This window comes from Schistocerca nitens, chromosome 2 (genome assembly GCF_023898315.1).
Source record: "Schistocerca nitens isolate TAMUIC-IGC-003100 chromosome 2, iqSchNite1.1, whole genome shotgun sequence".
Taxonomy (NCBI): domain Eukaryota; kingdom Metazoa; phylum Arthropoda; class Insecta; order Orthoptera; family Acrididae; genus Schistocerca; species Schistocerca nitens.
Window position 1 is genome coordinate 500042114 of NC_064615.1, and position 7134 is coordinate 500049247.

At 46.9% G+C, this 7134-nt stretch overlaps 1 non-coding gene across 1 annotated transcript; it reads right to left on the reverse strand.

Moving 5' to 3' along the window:
* On the reverse strand, positions 1 to 72 carry Trnap-agg (transfer RNA proline (anticodon AGG)). Its single transcript has one exon. It is a non-coding gene; the product is annotated as a tRNA-Pro (tRNA).
* Between the last annotated feature and the right edge of the window lie 7062 nt (positions 73 to 7134).

Genomic DNA, 7134 nt, shown 5'->3' on the forward strand with positions numbered 1-7134 from the left:
GGGCTCGTCCGGGATTTGAACCCGGGACCTCTCGCACCCTAAGCGAGAATCATACCCCTAGACCAACGAGCCGCTCGTGAGAGATAAAGCCTTTCTCTTGCGTGAGACGCAGCGAGGCGGTCCAGCTGTGTGGGGAACGCGGCGCGCGCTCTGCGGCCGCCAGCGGCTCCTGTGGTCCGCTCTGGCCGCCTCTCAAGAGGCAAACCGCAGCTGTTCCGCACACGTGTACAGGCCGGGCGCACGTGCTGCAAGTCTGGCAGGTTTCAACCAAGGCTGCCTGCTTTTATAGCTGCGTGGCGCATTCGAAATTGTTGGACTACAGCAAGTAAAATGACTTCAGAAGCAGAGAACAGAAGCAAGTTAGCATCTCGCAGTAATGATAAAGCTAGCAGATTGCAAACTGCAGCATTATCCGACAACACTAGTATTTTTTTCCGACCTGCTCAAACGTTAGATGAGGAACGAGATCGAGAGTTTCACGTCGCGTCGCCTTCAGCATACTTTGGACATTAACAAAAGCCCGCATTAGCATGACGGAGGAAATATGAGAATACCTGTCTTAAAAATACATGCCTAACGCGCGAGCATTAAATTCTATTTTCTTATTTTCTTCCTCAGTTGCATATATTTTTAAAAAGACACCAATTCACATACATTTCTGTAGTTTGTCTCCGGGACACCGAATGCTACAAAAAAGTAAAGTGGTGTGGCGTTGTTTGCTGGTAGACGCCGAGATGGATGTTCAACCGACTAGTTGGTAAGCATTTTCCTATCCTTCCTGCACACCGGCACCTTTAGTTATGTGATACGGGTGTTACGTGTATCTGATACGTGCAGAAGAATGAAATCAGTGTGTGTAGTGTGGTGTCATGTTTACGTTGTATGATAATAAGAGAAGGGAGAAGGTGAGAGTCGGTGGCAGCACTAAAGGGGACGCCGAGCTTAACGTTCCCACCCGATGGACGGACCACCACCAACAGTGTCACGTGCCCTCACTCCTTGAGACACTGTGGAGAGGTTTGGAATTCAATCGAGGACACTGCGAAAAGTCTGGCGATCAGGAGGCGCCACCACCTCCTCTCTGCTTTCGCGGAAATGTGAAGTCAAAGTTGCAAACATCGCGTGGCATACTTGGTCGGTGACCCGGCGACCATCGATGTCACTTACGTGTCGTGATCTGACGGGAAGTGGTGTATTCAGTGAGTGAAGACCGGCGACTATCATATGCTACTGAAACTGTGAGAGTTGTCTAGACGCAGTTTTAACTTGGTGAAGAGCAGCATAAGACCACGCATGTGACTTATTGAGTCCAATACCCGTCTTACTTGAGCTTACAGTATGGCGATCCATATGTTACAGTGTATGATGCCACGTAGAGATTGCTACCTAAAATATCTATATGCATAGATGCGCACTCCTGCCCATGTTCCTCTGCACACACTGGTCAGCAGTGATGATTCGCATGTCGACGCGTAGTTCGTTCGGACAGCTTTACAAGGGGGAGAGTGGGGCGCACATCACCATCTACTCTTCCCTGGAGAGGCAGACATGTGAGGGCAGCTGAGGTTATTGCATTTACAGTGGCTTGCTAACTCGTCAACACTCACCATAACTAAACTATTGCCGTGCGAGCGCAGCCTTGGGTAACGGCTAGTTAACAATAAACAAAATAGTACAAGCATTCGAACATTATGTTTGTGCTGTTCATCTAACGAACCAGAATCGCAACAGCTAATAATGAAAATAATGTAATTCCAGGAGGAGTAATGACAAGTGAGCACATAAAGGCTATTCGAGGTATAAAGGAGATATGATCCTAGAAAATTTCATAATTACATTAGAAGTAATTACTGTGCTAGAGCCGGCCGCTGTGGCCGAGCGGTTCTAGGCGCTTCAGTCTGGGACCGCGCGACCGCTACGGTCGCAGGTTCTAATCCTGCCTCGGGCATGGATGTGTGTGATGTCCTTAGGTTAGTTAGGTTTAACTAGGTCGAAGTTCTAGGGGACTGGTGACCTCAGTGGTTAAGTCCCATAGTGCTCAGATTCGTTTGAACTGTGCTTGAAAAAGTAATACATAACCAATTTGCTGTAGAAAAATATTCATATACTTAAACTGGAAATAAATAAATGCTTATTAACGAAGAGTATCGGAATCTTAGCTTTAGAATGGTAATCTTCTGTTTGCGAGGAGTGGTGCAATAACTTAACAGAGGAAACTTGATGGTACATCTGAATTATAATATGACAAAAGTAATGTCTAACTATACGGGTCCAATCCGACGCCTCTACAGTCATTAAGGATTGTGCTGAGCAGCCTGCTGTGATGAGAATCTGTTTATGCTCGAGAGCGACAATAAAACATTGTTCACTGTGATACATTTGTTATTTGCTGTTCAGCAATACAGAATTGTCTTCCCAGGGCACCAGCAGATCACTCAGGCCATAAGTGTACAGACCCTATCAAGAGTATCAGGCACTCCTCCACCAGGCAGTAATGCTGCGTAGTGGATGGCTTATGTAACAGCCGTCCGGTCGATGCCAAAGGGCCATTCGGCAACAGGAGTGCAGCAAGAACCGAGATGAAGAACAACCCGAAGAAGAAAAGCAAGCTCTGGCCTTTCGGCTGTTTGCTGCCAACGTGTCGTCAAAAATAGGGAGACTGTTAAGGCGACACAAGATTGACACAGTCTGTCGACCACCAGCAAAGATCGTGACCTACTAGGAACGGCAAAATATGACGTAGGCCTTAAGAAAGCGGGCGTATACAAAATCCCGTGCGGCTGTGGCAAATCCTACATCGGCCAAACAGTTTGCACGGTCAAGGACCGATGCAAGGAACACGAACGTCACACCCGCGTAGGCCAACCCAGCCATTCGGCCATAGCAGAACACTGCATTGAAACCGGACACACAGCGAAATTCGAAGAGACAAAAATCCTTCCGGCCACAAGTGCCTACTGGGACAGTATCTACAAGGAGGCCATAGAAATTCGCGTAACAGATAACCTCATCAACAGGGACACCGTGTTTCAACTTAGCAAGGCTGGAAACCATTATTACACCCGGCGCGAGCGGATGCGAGATCCTACCGCCACGGCGGACGGAGATGAACTGCACCTACCACCGGGCGCGGCTGCAGCTACCCCCTCTCCGCGCGGCGCTCCGCCGGCCGTCCGCGCCGGGGTACGACTCGGGACCCCGCGGACATAAATACCACGGACACAGCGCAGACAGATCATCCCATCAGTACCACCTGATGATGGCAGAACGGTTATTCGCCGAAATATCGTGGAACTTCGACGATCGGATCCGGCTGGACACCAGAGAACCTCGTATACAGCACATTCACCGGGAAAGCCTCAGATCACGGAATTATATCTGTTGCGCTACTCCTCAGAGGAATAAATTCAGCACAATCAAGGAGCATGCTGCAGTTTGGCGCTCTTCCTTCTGTTCCTTTCAGAAGGAGTCCACTGGGGTTTTATGTCGTCTACGCATTGGTCATACCCAGCTCACCCATTGTTTCCTCCTGCCTAACGAACCACACCCACAATGTGGTTGTGGCGCGAGACTGACGGTATCCCACATATTGGTGGAATGTCCCCTTCTTTCGACCCTTTGTGCTAAGTATCGTCTTCCCGATTCCTTATATTAAGTATTAGCATACGATTCATGGGTGGTTGAACTGGTTCTGAGTTTCTTCCGTGAAAGTGGTTTTTATTTCCAGGTATAAGGTTCCACTTTAGTCTTGGGGCAGGGGCAGGTTGGTTGCGGTTGGAACCTCTTTTCAAAAAAAAATGGTTCAAATGGTTCTGAGCACTATGGGACTCAACTGCTGAGGTCATAAGTCCCCTAGAACTTAGAACTACTTAAACCTAACTAACCTAAGGACAACACAAACATCCATGCCCGAGGCAGGATTCGAACCTGCGACCCTAGCGGTCGCGCGGTTCCAGACTGTAGCGCCAGAACCGCTCGGCCACCAACGGCCGGCTGAACCTCTTTTCAGTCTCCTCGGTCTGTGACCCCATGGTGGCCCCTGTCTTCCAGTTTTTAGACTTGGTCTCACCTTTTATGCCTTTTCTTTGTGTTTTTAATGTATATTATTTTATAATTTGACTCCCCTGACTGGATCAGTCCACTTTTAGCTCACTCACTTTCTTGCGGGTCTAACTTCGGGATCGCGAGACTGATGACCTCGCCGTTTGGTCTCATAACCCCTCTCAATTAATCAGTTAAGTAATGACCGACGTCGCCCATGTACGTGTTAGTGATCATTACTTAAACATAAATCCTATTATAACCAATGGTTTCAGGAAGAAATTGTCCACTTTAAGATGTCGACCGTTTTATTTCATTATATAATTGATATTTTATTAAACTCCAGTTTTCTGTTAATGGCAAATTCGGCTAACTATTTAAAAATAGTCTTTGTAATTACATATATCTGCTGTGAAACTTCCTGGCGGCTTAAAACTGTGTGCCGGACCGAGACTCGAACTCAGGACCTTTGCCTTTCGCGGGCAAGTGTTCTACCAACTGACCTACCCAGGCACGACTCACGCCCCGTCCTCACAGCTTCACTTCTGCCAGTACCTCGTCTCCTACCTTCCAAACTTTGCAGAAACTCTCCTGCGAACCTTGCAGAAGTAGCACTCCTGAAAGAAAGGATATTGCGGAGACATGGCTTAGCCACCGCCTGGGGGATGTTTCCAGAATGAGATTTTCACTCTACAGCGGAGTGTGCGCTGATATGAAACTTCCCTGCAGATTAAAACTGTGTGCCAGACTGAGACTCGAACTCGGGACCTTTGCCTTTCGAGGGCAAGTGCTCTACCAACTGAGCTACCCAGGCACGACTCACGCCCCGTCCTCACAGCTTTACTTCTGCCAGTACCTCGTCTCCTACCTTCCAAACTTTACAGAAGCTCTCCTGCGAACCTTGCAGAACTAGCACTCCTGAAAGAAAGGAGGCGTGAGTCGTGCTTGGGTAGCTCAGGTGGTAGAGCACTTGCCCGGGAAAGGCAAAGGTCCCCAGTTCCACATCCCGTATAAGACTTGCCACGTAAACCAATACTACATAGACAAGAGCTATGCATTGACAACCGTGGCAAATCCCAGTCACAGGACAGCGAAGAAAATATACAGGGCGCTGAGGGGGAGGCCTGCCAGAAACAAAATAGAAAACAAGTTCCCCAATCACAACTGGCCACAATTATGAAAAACATCACGGAAACCACGCTACCAAAGCATGTGAAAGCGAGCAGGTACCGAATAGTAAACAGGACGGTACCAACAAACCAAAAATTAGCCCAGATAAAACTGAAAGAATCAGACAAATGTGAAGCATGCAACTGTATCGACACATTAGAGCACCGCTTCACATGTAAAAACGGGGTCAGCATATGGGAAACGTGCAGAGAATGGTGGAAAAAATAAATAGAACGGACCAGCGAGCTATAACAACCACAGTCATCACTGCGCCCGACATCAAACCATTTCCCAGGCAGAAAAGGCTAGCAACACTGTGGATCCTCGGCATGACAGGCCACGCCATTGTGACGAAGCGGCAGACGGGGCAGACGGACCACGTCGACTTCCTGATGGACCTCTGGGAGGAACATAAGGAAGCCCAGCAGCACAGGCGGTACTCCGAGAACGTCCAGAACTTCTTCCGGATACCCCTGCAGGCAGCCATCGACGACGCCTTCCCCGGCGGCACGTGACCACCAGCGAGCCTCCCCACAGGATCACAGCGACCTCCAAAGTGCAGTGCAGTGATCAAAGTGATAATAGTATAAATCCAAAAAGAAAGTGAAAGTAGAAGTGCGCCAAAGTGTTTTAAGAAATGCAGCAAAAAGAAAAAGAAAGTGTTTATCTGTGTAGACACCCTAGGGTGTCGTGTTTCAGTGCTACAACTGTAAGTAGGCTGTGGCTATGTAAGTAGGCTGTTTATGTTTTCTTATTGGCAACGTTACGTAGCGCTCTGTATGAAAATCACTGGCTGTGCTGTGTGCAGTCTGTGGCTAGTTTGCATTGTTGTCTGCCATTGTAGTGTTGGGCAGCTGGATGTTAACAGCGCGTAGCGTTGCACAGTTGGAGGTGAGCCGCCAGCAGTGGTGGATGTGGAGAGAGAAATGGCGGAGTTTTTAAATTTGTAAGACTGGATGTCATGAACTGCTATGTATATTATGAGTTTTCAACAGTATTAAGGTAAATACATTGTTTGTTCTCTATTAAAATCTTTCATTTGCTAACTATGCCTATCAGTAGTTAGTGCCTTCCGTAGTTTGAATCTTTTATTTAGCTGGCAGTAGTGGCGCTCGCTGTATTGCGGTAGTTCGAGTAACGAAGATTTTTGTGAGGTAAGTGATTTGTGAAAGGTATAGGTTAATGTTAGTCAGGGCCATTCTTCTGTAGGGATTATTGAAAGTCAGATTGCGTTGCGCTAAAAAATATTGTGTGTCAGTTTAAGCACAGTCATGTATAATTGTTCTAAGGGGACGTTTCACAACCTCCCAATCACCACCGAAATAACAGGTACAGATTAAAGCGTTCTTCCCTTTCATAAGTGCCACAAAATTATAATAAGTACTAATAAACCCTTTCACTCACCTCTACTTTCACCGTTCGTCCTTCAACTGTCAGATCTGTCTTCCATGTAAATAATATGTGATGCATGCTTAAACGTCCAACTGAATCTAGACCTCCTTTGTTTCTACCATCTTTTCATGCCTTAAATGCAATATGTAACTTAAATAGATATAATGTAATGTAATCAATATATAAATAAATATGGTCTTTTTTTAGTATAAAAAAGGTGCTGTTGGCTCCAAAAAAAAAGTTCGAGTCTCGGTCTGGCACATAGTTTTAATCTGCCAGGAAGTTTCATATCAGCCCACACTCCGCTGCAGGGTGAAAATCTCATTCTGGACATATATCTGCTGTCATTCGTTGTCAGGGCACTTGTTACGTTTTATTTGTACGTTTTTCCACAAATCATTTCGGCCAGGTTTCTTCGGAATCTACGCCTTTACTACCAGTTGGGTTCATATAATCATGGTCAAACGTTGCGTATGCCGGACAAGGTGGGAAAGTTATAAACGGACACACTTGGCGACTAAGAGTTAACTT